Source organism: Heterocephalus glaber, unplaced genomic scaffold (assembly GCF_053883595.1).
Source record: "Heterocephalus glaber isolate CG9 unplaced genomic scaffold, H.glaber_assembly_v1.0 deba00000071, whole genome shotgun sequence".
NCBI classification, from domain to species: Eukaryota; Metazoa; Chordata; class Mammalia; order Rodentia; family Bathyergidae; genus Heterocephalus; species Heterocephalus glaber.
The window spans coordinates 9,169,998-9,184,872 of NW_028258137.1; the positions used below are offsets into that span (position 1 = coordinate 9,169,998).

Consider the following 14,875-nt stretch of genomic DNA (forward strand, 5'->3'; position numbering starts at 1 on the left):
GTTTTGCCTTATGGATACCTGGCATGTGTCAATAGTTCATCTTCGTATGTTTGTGAGTGTGCATGTGCAATGGGCCTGTGAGAATTTAGTGAAAATTACAGATCAGCAACTCTGAAAAATGAACATATGCATAGACACACACAGTTTCACATGTTTCCAGGGCATTTTCTGACTCTCTCAAGCATGTCTCACTGCACGGCTTCATGGTCACGGGCTCCAGCTGTCCATGGTAAGTGCTGATGTGCACAGATGAAGTGAGGCGGCTTTCTGTGGGTGACTGTTCAGTGTCACTCTCCACCCCACAGTGTCGCTGCTGCCCTGATGAAGAGCAGAGCAGGTTTTTACCCCTTCGCCGTGACCGTGTATACGGGTGGATTTCTGTGTGCTGAGCATAGGCGATACTATTTCATTTCCTCACGCCATATTTTTCTACTTAATACATAGTGAGATCTTCCTCTCCAAAGACTTAAGCATGCTTAGCATGTGAGTTCCTCTTAGAAACAAAAAAGAGAAAGAGTGAGGGTGAGAATGACAAGGGGAGGGAGGGAGGGAGAGAGAGAGGGGTGGAGAAAGAATATAAATCCAGTGTTTGGAAACCTTCGTCCTTATTTAGGGTTAGTCACATTTTCTTCATTATTTTCCCTGAAAGCAATATGAGTACTATAGTGAATATCAATGTATTATCGATGCAAAAATTGATGAGAGCAGATTTTAAGTGTTTTTAACTTCCAAAAAAATAAATGTGAGGTAATACATGTTAACTAGTTTGATTTGACCATATATATATATATTTGCATGCCTGTTGTCCTAGCATTCTGGGAGGCTGAAGCAGAAGGGTTGCTAGTTCAAGCCAGGCATGGGAAATTTGGTGAGATACTGTCTCAAAGTAAAAAATTTAAAAAAATGAAAAAGAGCCAGGGCTATAGCTCAGTGCAAAGGCCCTGGATTCAGTCCCCAGTACCAAAGAAAGAAGAAAGAAAGAAAGAAAGAAAGAAAGAAAGAAAGAAAGAAAGAAAGAAAGAAAGAAAGAAAGAAAGAAAAGAAAGAAAGAAAAGAAAGAAAGAACTACAGCATAAACACATTGGTCGATTAAAAGCTAAAAAACATTTTGATTTGGCGTGACAATTGAAGTTTAAAAAAATACAAAACTCTATGTCTTTTCAAACTTTTCCTTGGGAAATGCAGTTTTATGCCTTTTGGAGACAATGTACACCAACAAATAGGTGGAGAATCTGAGACCCTGAGAAACTAAGTGGCTTGCAAATGGCCCACAGCTAAAAAGTGGAAGAACTTGACTGAAACCTTAAATTTCCTGTCATTTCTTAGGCCTTTGCCTCTCTTGTTGTTTTAGATTCCTTTCCTTTCCTTTCCTTTCCTTCACCCCCGCCCCATGAAACCCAGGGTTTCATGCATGCCAGGCAAGAGCTCTGCCATTGAACTACAGTTCCCTGAGGATATGACATTGTCTCTGGATTCTGTCACATAAGAGCTGTCACCCTGCTGGCTGCTTCTGAATGTGTGAGCTGATTGCCGACTTCAGACACACAGGCAGGATGCAGAGTGGAAGGCTCAGGCCTTTGGATCTCACAGGAACATGTCCACTCACTTGGAGCAATGATTCTCCTTGCTTTTAAGACCCTAAGAGATAAAGAGCATAGATTTTTTTAATGGACAGGATTTCTAGAACTAGAGGTGAACCTCGAGATGCTCTCATCTGGGAGGTGTAAACTCTAAAGCCTTCACCCCAGGCAGATAGCAGCAGTACGTGGAGCAGTGCTCTGTGGAGCCAGCTTCTGTAGGTACCTGCTGTGTTTGTACCACACACACTCAAGAGACAGTTTTTGCTGCTTTTATTGAAGCAGGTAGTTCTCATAATCTATCTGCTCCTGCACGTATTTTTTTTCTATCACTAGTTGGAAAATGCAATAACTCTTTACTATAAGAGAATAGTGTAATGTGAATGGAAATGAAGATAACTTTTCCCTCAATGTCAGGGACATTGGTGTAGGGAGTGTGGGGTTTGCGATTGCTAAGAAACCTTGAGAAGTGGGTAGCAGCTACGCAGCTCTGACACTTGGGTCCAGGAAGCTGTGTATGGCCACCTTTTCTGACTTTTTCTAGGAAAAGTTTAAAACTTGGAATTTGATTGGAAATTTCTTGACTTTAAAAAAAATGCTGGCTATTTTCATTACTGATGATGGAGCTCAAGGCCTTCAAACTGAGCTACATCCTCAGCCCTTGTTTGTTTTCATTTTTTTGAGAAAGGGTTTCACTAAGTCATTAAGTTGCCCAGGTTGGGCTTGAACTTGCTGTCCTCCTGTCTCAGCCTCCCAGAGTTCCGGTATTACAGATTTGGTGTACCATGTCCCACTTCAGGTTTTTTTTTTTTTTTTTAAGACTGCATATTCCAAGGAAAATACATTTGGGAGCCAATTCTTCTAGATGAGCTGCCAATTTGTGATTTCTGACCTAGTCCAGCTACTTGATTGTACAGGCCAATGTGCTAAGAGGAGAAGTGACATCTGTGTCTACTTTTGAGCAGAAGCGCTAGGGGATGGAAGCTAGGTTTCCTGGTTTCAATTTCTTCCCACTCCAATATGCTATTCCATTAATTTCATCCTTTAACCATTTTGACTTTGCATAGAAGGCAAGTATCATCTTTAAATTTAAGTTACTCGCAGGGAAAGGTGAACACTGGAGACATTCTTCAATCAAGTGCCAAAGGCTCAAGTGTCTCTTAGGTGATATTGAAGTACTCAATAATCACCCTACTCCTGGCTACAAGTACAAGCACAAGAATCCTCAGCACAGCTGTCCTCTGGAATCGACCACAGTTGGCGGTTTTCTGCAGATAATTGGTCTTAGAACATACTGTGTGTGCAAAGTCATTAAGCCATAAATCAGTTATTCTCAGGGGCATCCTATACTAGATGTATCCAAATAAAATAGTTTCAGTCATCTGAAAGCAGACGCTTTTGCAGGCAGCAGAATTTTATTATGGTGGAAAACTTATAAAGCAGCTCTTTAGCCTGGTAAAATCCCCAACAATGGAAAAGACTTGTCAGTATTTTGATTTAGGGCTTTAATGTGGTCCAGTAAATTGATGGAGCAGGGCATAACTCCCTCTGGGGACACTCAGAACAGAATGTATCGATTTTTCATAGCCTGCACAATGCTGGCCAGGCCTTCAGTCCTCAGGGAATAAACACAAAAGGAAGATTTTAAAGAACATTACTTTCCAACATCAGGATGGCAAGAGGAATTCATGCAAGAATTACAGTAAAGGAGCTTGTTCACAGAGCTTGTGTTCTCAGGAGATGAATAATATGGGGCTGATGGGACCCTGAGTACCAGAAACAGGTGGAACAATTCCCTATGGGAGTAGTTTGTGAGCTCTAATATCTCTGGAGTCAGGATGATGCGTAACTAACTTCCACCAATATAGTCCCAACGCCCAGCATGGGAACGGTACTCGGTATGTGCTGGAAACACATCCTAAGCCTTTTTAATTTCAATTTATCAAGTGGTTACTATGTGTTAAGACCAAGGAAAATCTCGCACATACATATTCTAAAGAACCCCGTTAAGTAGTTGGGATTGTTGATCTCATTTTGCAGTTGTCAAAACTGAAGCTGGAAAGCTACAAACATCACCAAGGTCACAAGGAGCACCGAGCTCATTCAGGGTATAAACGGAGGCCTGGGCAGTCAGCCTGATTCTCACGTGCCTGCTGCCACTGTGGATCTGTACATCCCTGTAGGGAAGAAAGCATGAGTGCATAAATAGGTGAATGTTTCAAGATGAAGACTGAGTGCCATAGACTCCAGAGGCGAGTTATTTGTGCCTGGTAGTCTGGAAGATCCGTATTTATCAGGAGTGAATAAATCTCATTTGGTACTGCTGGGAAAGGAAGCTGATACCACACTGTCCAGGAGCTCAAATGCCCTGCTAGTGGATTTCTCTGTAAGAGCTGAGCCTCCTGGTCCTGGAGCTAAGTATAGTCCAGATATTGCTTAGAATTCATTGTAGTGTTTAGGAGGCCATTTACACGCCCCAACCCTCAGACTGCTAAGCTGACAAGGGAGATGTATAATGTAGTGGTTGTGACTATTAAATGAGGTAATATTTGCAAAGCTCTTGGCTCTGTCCCAGGTGTACAGTAACCATGTGTGGTTTAAAGTTTACCCAAAGGCTAGGGAAGAGAGGACAAGGAGTGGCTCCCCAAACTTTGGGGACTCTCAAGAGGGTGTGGATTCTATTGCCAAGTTGCAGCTCTGGAATTCAGGATCCTGGTCCTCCTTTGGAGCCTCCTGATGCTCTTGATACATTCCTGGGTTTCTTGACCCAGAAAGCATGAAGTTACTGAATGGGTGAGAAATCTTGGCAGAATATACTAAGAACCTTGAATACTGCCTCACTGGACTGGAGACAGTGTCAAGTTCTTTGGCATTTTCTCCACACAGCCTGCTGGTAGGGGGAATGTTCGACTCACCTTTTGGTGTCTGGGTAGACCGGTATATCCCAAGGACACTCTGCATGCTGTCTCTGTCCACACAGGGTGAAGCAATGATGATGAAATACATCGTAGGACTCTTGACCCCTCTCTTGCCACGTTGATAGGTTTGGCCAACAGGAAGCCCCGGTAGGACGTGGGAAGGGAAGGGAAAGGGGGGAGGACAACACAGTAAGGCTATTTATTTAGTGATAGGGACTGAACTGGACCCTCAGGCATGCTAAGTGAGCATTCTACCGTGGAGCTACAACTACAGCCCAAAGCTACTTATTTTGATTTTTTAAATTGGTGTGTCACATATGTGTACTACTGAATGACTTTTCCCAGTAAATATGTGTGCAGCCAGCACCCCAAATCATGAAACAGAAATAAGCAGCGCCTCAGGCCTCCTCCCCAAGCCACTGATTCTCAAATTCCTTGCTACAAGTACACCTTAGACTGTCACTGACCTTCAGCCAGTTGCTGCTTCCTGCAGAGGAATTCTGCCTGACTCTTTCCCCTCCACATTCTGGAAATCATTCTCTCTCTCTTGCTTCTTCTGGCTCAGGGCTGGGCTGCTATTGCTTGCAGATTCCTATGCCTGTGTCTGCCCTGTACCCACCCACACCTTCGCCAGACAGTTCCTATGGTGAACTATGCCCCCTGTTTCAAATGTGCCATCTGCTTTGGCTGAGACTTTGACCAGTAAATGAGGCAAGAATCCTGTCTTTGACTGGATCAGAACTCTGCCAGTGACCAAACTGGGAAATCTCAGAGAATGACTCTAGGGCTGCATGAAAGGTTTGTCCAATACCTCCCAAGCACTTAAAAATAAACATGGCAATTTTAAATGATGTCCCCTGAGAAAGCATAATATGGGGGAGAGGTCCTCTTGGAAAGTGATGATACAGAGCTTAGCAGGTGACTGCAATGTCCCAAGCTGGATGTTACGGAGGAAAAATGGGGCCAGGAGTCCGGTGTTGGTAGACACGGAAATGGGTGGGCTCCAGAGATACTTAGGTGCTTGGAATGTGTAGTACTTACAGTGGATGGAATGAGGAAGGAGGAGTCACCAAGGAGTCTTCCCAGCTTCTGGCTTTGTGCCACTGATGGGATGGTGGCATCATTTACTGAGTTTGGAAACCATGGAGAATAGTTTTTAGTGGGAGGAGCTTCATGAGTTTGATTTTGGGGACACTGAATCTGTGATGTTCAAATGGAGATGCTAAGTTGTATCCCAAGGAAAGTTATAAATCCAGAGAAATCCAGGCTAAGAACATGAGTTCTGGTGTATATTAGTCTACAGATGGAAGTTAAAGCTATGGGTGTGGGTGAGCTCTCCTAGCATGAGGTTATAAAAATGGTCCAGGGCAGAGTTTCTCAGCCTTGGCACTGCTGATGTCCAGGGTGGCTAGTTCCGTGTCTTCAGATATTTCCAACTGCTCCCTCAGGGCTGGCCCCCGTTGAGAATCCCTAGTGCAGGACAATGTCCATGAAATGAGGTATGTGGTGTTTTGCTGCTGAGGTTTTATCCCGGCTCTGTCCTTGCCTGACTGTGAGACCCAGGTGGACACATTGTTGAACTTCTCAGCATCTCTGCTTCCTCCTGTGGAATAGAGACTCTAGGAGGAGGTAGATCCTCACTGGCTTGGATAACATAGATAAGAAAGTTTGAGAATATTGCTTAGAACACTGCCTGGATCCTGTGAAGTGTTTGCTGTCTTTACATCCTCAGTGTGGCCCTTATTGTGAAAGAGGTTGGGATGTAGGAGTGAGGTTTGGGAGATGCCAACATTCATTATTAAACAGAACGGGAGGAGAGAGAGACTCAGCTGGGGAGCCCGAGTACACGTAGGAGGAAAGATGACTCAAGGGTGACTTGCAGGAGAGAGGGAGGAAGTCAGTGGTCAGAGGCACAACGGGCTTCTCGCTTGCTAAGGGCACAATGCTCCTGACCCATTCTCCTGTAGGCTGGGAGGAACCAACTCCGAGTATATTATCAAGACAAAGTCCTTTCAAATGCCTTTGTTAAGTTTACCAGGGTGTAGGATCTATCTAAAAATGAGTGTTTTATAGTGTTCTTCCATGGTACTCAGAAAATATTTGTGACATTTCGGTAAAGAATTCTCTCCAGCTCTCACACTGATTGCATTTAAAAACAGTATTCCAAGGTTAGTGGAGAGAGAGGAGCCAGGGAGGGGGATCAGGCCCTGGGGAGCCAGCAGGCAGTGCAGGCGGATGCTATTTAACCCTGTCCCTCCTGCCTGGGGTCCGGGACTGAGATAGGCAGTAGCCACCTGGATGGAAACAGTTAAGAAGCTATACTTCCTGTGTTTATCAGCAAGGTCGCTTTATTTATCTGGTTCAACATCTTTGGTACCAATGCTGTGAGATAAAAGATGCCTTGTACCTCACTCTCCTCTCTACTGCAGCTGATGAAATACATCTGTTAATTCTCAACTTCCGGAAGGCAGTTCTTCTCTAAGACAATGAATGGATGTCAGAGGGTGAAAGAAAGAAGATTCATAGAAATCACGACTGTGTTCCTTCCTCCCCCTCCTCTCTACCTTCCTGCTTTCCTTTCCCCTGCTCTTCCCTCCCTTCGCATACCTGTTACATTCTTATTGTGTTCCAGCTACTGCACTGAGTGCTGGCCTACGACAGAGAACAGGGGACAGAGAATCTTTGAATCACATTCTCCTTATTTTTAAAGAAGTTAAAAAAAATCTTAAAATGCTGATACTTATGAACAGTTAAGGAAAAAAACCCAGAATGTGTTGATGAGTGAATGAAGAGGTACTTTTATTCTACAAGGTGACCAGGAAGGAAGGCACCTGCTAGGAGGTTAACATACAAGCCAAGATCTGAACGGTGAGCTGGGAAAAGGGCCAGGAAGGAAGTTGCAGGCAGGGCCAGCACCGGGCTGGAAGGCTCTGCACATTCAGCGAGGCGGGAGAGCCGTGTGAGGGGCACAGGGGACCAGGTGTCCATCCTGATGACCACGGTGAGGACTTCAGAGCTTGTGCCAGTAGTGTGGGAAGGGGCAGCACAGGATGAGGAGGGGGATGGTTGTGAGTAACCCCACCTACTCAGGTCAGGGACCAGGGTACCCTGACCCAGGGTGCAGCTGGGGAGAAGACACAGGTGCTCAGGTCTGGGGAACATTTGTCCTGCTCGGTGTCCATGTGACTATACCGCTATTGGTGTTCAGACAGTTCCAGGGACTCATACGACATCTCTTTTGATGTTTTATCTTTTGAAATACTAAATAAGTTGCTGTTATGTGCTGTCTTTGTGTCCTTCATCTGAAAGACAAGCTGCCTGTTAAATAACACCCTTGGGCTTCCTATTCGTCAGTGATGGAGGTTGAACTGTGCCCCACTGCCCCCTTTGTAAAGCTCTTCAAAATTAGGACGTTGTGAGGGTGTTGGGAGGAAATAAAAACCCAAACTGTTTTCGCTGTGGGGGTCATTGGAAAAAATTGTCCATTCATCCAGTAAACATTTGTTAAGTGCCACTGTGTGCAGGGCGAGTGAGGTAGCTTTTGATCTGCTGGGTCTCAGCCTAGTTGTAAAGTCCGACCTGAAGATAATGCCAGCTGATTAGATGTTGAACAGAATATGTAGTAAAAATGGCAGGGCACAAAGTAGGAGTTAAAAAAGGAACCCTCTGCGTTGTTGGTGGGAATGTAAAGTTGTACAACCATTATGGAGATTGGTATGGAGATTCCTCAAAAAACTAAAACTAGAAATTCCATTTGACCCAGCTATTCCCCTTCTAGGTCTCTTCCCAAAAGAGCTGAAGACATCATAGTACAGTGATCCATGCATACCCCATTTATACCACCACAATTCTTAACAGCTAACTCTTGGAAGTAGCCTATATGTCCATCAACAGATGAATGGATAAAGCAGATGTGATTTACACACACGAGAGTACTACTCTGCCATAAAGAAGGATAAATTTGAGCCATTTGTAGGCAAATGGATGCACTTGAGACCATGTTAAGTGAAATAAATCAGGCACACAAACTTAAATATTACATGGTTTTCTTACATGAGAATCTGAAATATAAATAGCAAAATAAAAGATAGACAATAGGAGCTATCACAGTAGATCTTTAGCATACGAGAAGGGAACCAAGATATCGAGGGAGGAAGGGGAAGAAAATGAGATGGAAAGCGAGAGGGAGAGTTGCGGTGTGTTGTGTACACAGGTACCAAGTTCCTACGAGGAAGGTGATCGATCGTCAGGTACTACAAACAGGTACAAATAGGAGGGAGGGGGGGAGAGAGAGAGAGAGACAGACAGACAGACCCAAGAGATGGAGGAAGGGCTGAGGGAGGGGAAGAGGCAAAACACAAAGTAAGATATGTCATGGCTGTGTACCGGCTCCTCATGATGAATGTAAGCATTATGGACCCCAAACATGCACGGTCTTAGTTACTTTTCTCTATTGCTGAGACAAAATACCCAACACCCAAAGTTAAAGGTGAAAGGTTTATGTAGCTCACAGTTTGTAGAGGTTTCAGTCCATAATCGGCTGGCTCCAAGGCAGGGTGGCTTGGCAGACAGGCCTTTCGGGAAGAAACAGTTCATGGTTCACAGAAGGTAGCAAAAGCAACAAGGGACCTTAACAGTGTCTTTCTGTGCCCTTTATCTTATTCAGACTACTTACGGTGGGCAGCACTTATGCCCTTAATCCCAGTGCCCCTGGGCCTAGTCCCACCATGAATCAATTGAATTCTAGACTCAGCCACTTCTGAAAAAGCCTGAGGCTTTAGGGGGACACCCAAACACAAACCATAGCATGCACTAATTAAAAATGAAAAAAAAACAAACAACAAAAGAGTGGGGAGTTCTGCCTGTTAAGACTGAGGAGAGTTCCTAAGAGAGGTGACAGCTGAGCTGGGTTATAAGCGTAAAGGTGGTTCACTGGGTGAAAAAGATGAGCAAGAGGCTGTTAGCCATAAAGAAATGGCATGTAGAAAGGCCCTGGGGCATAAAGAAGCATGCAGGTTCGGCAAGCTGAGGCATCTTGGGAGAAATATGGCGTCCAGCAGCATTGCATGGAATTTGAAAATGAATAGTGGGCCAGGCTATGATGGATATCTAAGACAGTCTAGGAGTTCAGACACTCATCCATAGGTCAGTGTGTCAGAAAGTCAATTTTAGTAACTCAACTACTATTTTTTACATAATACAAGTTAAAATTTATACATAAGACTAGTACCATCTACTTAAAGTTGTGTATTTTCTTTGAATTGCTTTGTGTTGTTTAGTTAGATGTATAGAGAAAGGAAAAATTTAAACATTATTTTATAAAAAGATTTTATACTTCCATTGAAATTAGGAGTTTGATGTGCCAAGAGATATTTTTTACACAATACAATCACCTTCAGGGTCCGTGGGGATTTGTTCTAAGTGCTCCTTAAGACATCAAAACCTAAGATTCCCAAGTCCCTTGTATAATATGACACATTATTTGTATATAACCTATTCAGGTTGCCCCATGTATTACTTCTCGATTACTTATAATACCCAATACAAGGTAAATGCTATGTAAATAGTTGCTCTGCCGTATCATTAAGGGAATGAAGACAGAAAAATGCATCTGTATATATTCAGCAGAGATGCAAGCTTTTTTCCTAAACATTTTAAGTCTGTGGTTATTTGAATCTGTGGATAAGGAACCCACAGAGACAAAGGGCAAACTGTATGTATTTAATTAACTGCTTGACTATGCAAACCTAAGAGGCTCCTTTGAATGCTGCCCACCTCCCCCGGTGGCACACGCTGTATCTCACTCTGTCACAGTGCTGCAGGTTAGGGTGGGGAATCCTGAATGCCTGATATTATCACTGCTGGGTTGGACAAGCATTGCTCAAGTGGCAGAGTGAAAAGGCAAAAAGAAAGGGAATTAGATTTTCAAAACCCTTTCCATTCATTATCTGTAAAGTTCAAATAATTGTACAAGCAAGGAACCACCTACATTCTGTGGAGATGTAGTAGCTGCTGGAGGAAAATCACGGTGTTGAAAGTGTGTGCTATGGACCTCAGCCCTCTCTCCCTTCCTTGCCTTGCCCTGAGATTCTTTGATTCTGCCTCATCTGGTTGGCATTGGGGTGAATTCAGTATTCAGGAGCTTTGTGACCGGAAGTGCCATCCTTTCGCTGGAAGAGAGTGTGACTCTGGAGATGCGTATTGAAGGAGTCACTGAAGTTCCTGAAGAATCCTGTGATAGATCAACTGGACCTGTCCCTGACCATTTTAGGAAACATCTTCAGGAGCCTCAGTGGCATATTTTGGCCAGCTCCCTTTTTATTAAGGTAATGGAAGACCAGAACGGGCTCAAAGCACTATTACTTGCCCCTGAATATAGGTGGGAGAAAACCTTTATAGGGTTTCTGACTCCAGGTCAGACATGAAGATGTTTCAGGGGCCCACAAGGTGCTTGGGATGAATGAGGCTAAGTGGTCAAACTAAAAACACTAGTCCCTTTGAAGGGGTGAACAGCTGCTCAGCAATACCCAGGGGTTATTAAACATCAAGTAGAGCCCCAGGGTCTTTAGATCTCTGTATCAAGAAAATCTGAAAAGTTTTGGTTTCATTTTAATTTTGTTGATTATCTTCCCTTCCTCCCCACACCTCAAATGAGGCAAACTCTGTGGCCCCTAGCAAAACACACCTGCAGGCCCAAGCAAACCTACCGTCTGTGCATTATAACTTCTGGACTAGTTTACCTTCCTATATGGTTTTGCACCACTTCTGACTGAGTATTGGTTTCCGGTTGATCACTTCCGGAGCCAGAAAGCCCTCTTCCTCATAGATCAGTCCACTGTCTTGTTAGACAGGACCAGCCTGTATTCAAGAGAAAATCTTTAGGAAGGAGCCAGAACGTCTTGGCCAGGAGTTGAAGGCCTATCTCCTGCCCCAGGCGGCACACACCTTGGCAGCCATCTTCTCTTCCGGGGATTGGCAGGTGAGGGTCTCTGGAGTTTTTCATCTGCCTCCCCACTGGGGAGGTTTTGCTCAAACAGTCTCACGTCTAGAGGCTCTGGGTTCTGCTCTTGGATGTTCAAAGTTCAATTGCCCTTTTAAAAAAATGATCAAAGTTGTGTCTGAAAAAGCAGATCACTTCCTAAAAAAAAGGCAAATTGGCTATTTTGAATACAGTTAGAAAAGGGCCTCAAGCCAAGCCTGCCCATTTGAACATTGCAAGTTAAAATCATAGTGCGTTAAAGAAGAAATATGAAATGGCCAAGTGAAATGTGCACGTGGTTTCCATCCTAAAATATGTATATATATTTTCTTAGTAAGATGGCGGAAGACTAGATTTATTGGAAGGAATGTGAAGGTGGGAAATGCTAAAAATATTTCAGGTATTGGAAAACATTTCCATGAATTCTTCATCAGTGTTTCTAGAGTTTTTCCCTGGTGGAAGCTCATGAGGGGTGTGTTACGAATGGGCAGAATGCAGCACACACACCATTATCACCAATGCCTCCAGAGTCCCACACAGACATGAGCAATGGAGCACAGAACTTTTACCACCAGAACGTGAGCTCCACTGGGCAGGAGCCATGCCTTTCTTATTTGATCATATATTTCCTACGTCTAAGACGTGACTGGCATATGATATTTCTTAATTAAAATTTTTCTACAGCATTTCCATCCATTGAGGGCAGATTCACTCTCAACATCCTCCCAAACATATTTCTCTAGATACCTTAGATCAATTAATTGGTGTGTGATTGGCAATTTTGACTTTGAGATTTCTTTTAGGCATCTGGAGTCACAGTGGTGGGGGAGATTCCATTTCCAGGAAGCCGCATTTAAAAGTCTAATGGGGATGGGGTGGGATGGAGTTGAACCTATGTGAGTGGTCTCTTCAACTTCCCTAGAAAACTTCCCCAGTATAGTAAAGATTAGGTTATCTGAAGCATGTGGGGAGAGCTTCCAGGATGACCCTGTGACACCCAGCTGTACCATTCTTTCCTCCTGTGCAGCCATTTTGTTTGTTCCATCACTGTCTCCATGATATCAAAACCACCAGTCCTGGAGAAGAGGACACAGTCCAACTAAATGTCATGGAGGTCAAAGAAATGTGGCCAAAAAATGGCCATGCCCTTGCTGAGCTCTTCTCTCCACATGAGCCTCCAGCGCTCAGCCCATGTGGCTGATAGATCCCTTAGGATCCAGGAAGCCTGTGGTCTTTGGACTGCAACATTGGAAAGAGTGCCCAGAGCCTACTGTGAATAAACTCCTGGACCTGCCAGGGGAATAGACTTTCATAAGCTCATCAAGGAGATGAGATGGGGAACAGTATGCTGGGAGTTGTGCCCAAAGTGTCAGTCTATTCTCCCACTTCTAAGACACAGGCAGTGTTGCTGTCTTCATTTTTATGATGAAGATGGAGAAGATCAGAGGAGTAGATCTATCATCTGAGCATCAGAGGAAAAGAAATGCATGTAAAAATACTGGAAAATAAATAATAAATAAAAAGCAACAGACTTGACTATCAGAAAAAAAAAAAAAAGTATCACCTGAGGCCTTCCAGGGAGCAGGAGCCAAGCTTTGAGTGGAAGACATTTTGTCTTCAGACTCTGTGCTTTGGACAGCACACTTTCCAATCAGAGACGGTGAGTTCTTCTGGTGCTCTGGGTTCCCTTCCCCTGTAGGTGCCACCCTTATCCTCTAGATCCGCCACATATATCTAAGGCTGCAGTGGCTGTTCCCATGCGTGCTGTCAGCTTTTCCAAAGAGGACTCACATTGCTTGACCATTTCCCTTGACTTCTCGATTTACTGTTTTGCTTTCTGCCTCCAGTGACCTTGTGTCCTGCTTCCAGGAAAGGGACAAGGTCGTGTGAACTCATGTTCCTCATTGAAAGCCCTGGAGAAATAAAGATAGGTAGAAAGAAGGCAAAGAAAATTGTAATTTAAAAATTGCACCTTTAAGATGGCAATTTCAGGACATAATGAAAATTACTCAAGGTTACCCATATCTTTGCTCCCCAGGCCTGTGTATGCTTCTTTTCTTCCAAGTCCATCACATGCAAAATCTTTTAAAGATACTTTAAATCCATAAATTAGCTTAGCTGATAAGGTAAAGGACAGAAACGACCTAAAGAAATACCATGGGCTGGACCACTGCCTTTCTCCTGTGAAATGCATGTTATGAGTTACATCTCTATGTGCCCCAAAGTCTCAGACACTCATAGGTGGGGCTTTGGGGAGGTGATTGGACATGGGTGGGTGATGCTCATTAGTGGACTGGTCCACAGAGGAGCTTCTAGCTATACGTATCACTGGGAGGTGAAGCCTGTTCAGAGGAGGTGGTCCCTGGGGCGTGGCCTGGAAGGCTCCATCGCCCTCCTTCCTCAATCGCTCTCTGCCTCCTGACTGCCATGCCATAAAGAAGCCTCTTCTGCCAGGCCCCTCTGCCATACTGCCCTGCCTTGGAGCTTACCGACTGTGGACTGAAAGCACTACAAATTGTGAGCCATGATAACCTTTCCTCCTTTAATCCGTGATTGTCTCAGCTACGGAGAAAGTAACCAAGACAAAGGGGTATCCTTGCACCTGTGAAATGAGCCATTATCTTTATTCTTCTAGGTGGGCCATTGCTTTTCTCCTGTAAACCAAGCGCAGATGTTCAATAGATTTGTAAATTCCATAGATTTCCAACAGCAAAAGGATATAAATATTCCCAGCCTCAGACCATGATGCACCTCTCTCTTGACATCCGCATCCTGTTTCTCTGAGTGTGGACTTTAAATTCTGACCAATAATCCTCTTTATGCCTCTTACCGATGCACCGTGAAAATTCTTTTTCGGGAATGGAAGTCACTGAACCTGCATCCTGTCCCGTGGGCGGGGCGAGTCCACATTCCCTATGTCTGATCTGTAGACCTCCTCGGAACCTGTGCAGTGACAGGCCCACTGTCACCTCACAAAACCTCTCCTGACCAGCTGCTCCACCTCCCGTTCCTGTTCTCTCTCTTTCCCTCTGCTCCTAGTCTCTCTCTCTCTCTACTTCCTCCCAAATCACTGGGCTTTGGCAAAACACTTGGGTGCTTTAGAGGCACACGAGGCTGTCCAGTTCTCTGGATTTCCCCTTCATCTTTCTGCCCCGTGGCCTGTGGGATGGATAATCTTGCTAAGCAGCCAGTGCTGGGGTAGGAGGGGCTGCTCCTTCCAGTCCAGGTGGACCTGACCACTGGGCAGCATCTCGGCCAAGATTCTCTTTCACTGTCACTTTGGGCTTTACCAGTTCCTTCAATAACCCAGGCACCAAGAGCTGTGTGACCTAGAGTTTCTTTCCGCTCATTTCTGAAAAGGAGCAAAGAGGCAGTGTAGATGAGACAGGCGAGCGCATTTT

At 44.5% G+C, this 14,875-nt stretch overlaps 1 long non-coding RNA gene across 1 annotated transcript; it reads right to left on the reverse strand.

The window, feature by feature from the left end:
* Nucleotides 1–2,772: 2,772 nt before the first annotated feature.
* On the reverse strand, nucleotides 2,773–5,158 carry LOC110348762 (uncharacterized). Its single transcript, XR_002394287.2, has 3 exons — nucleotides 4,963–5,158; nucleotides 4,493–4,604; nucleotides 2,773–3,754 (listed from the first exon to the last, which is right to left on the reverse strand). It is a non-coding gene; the product is annotated as an uncharacterized LOC110348762 (long non-coding RNA).
* Nucleotides 5,159–14,875: the final 9,717 nt, after the last annotated feature.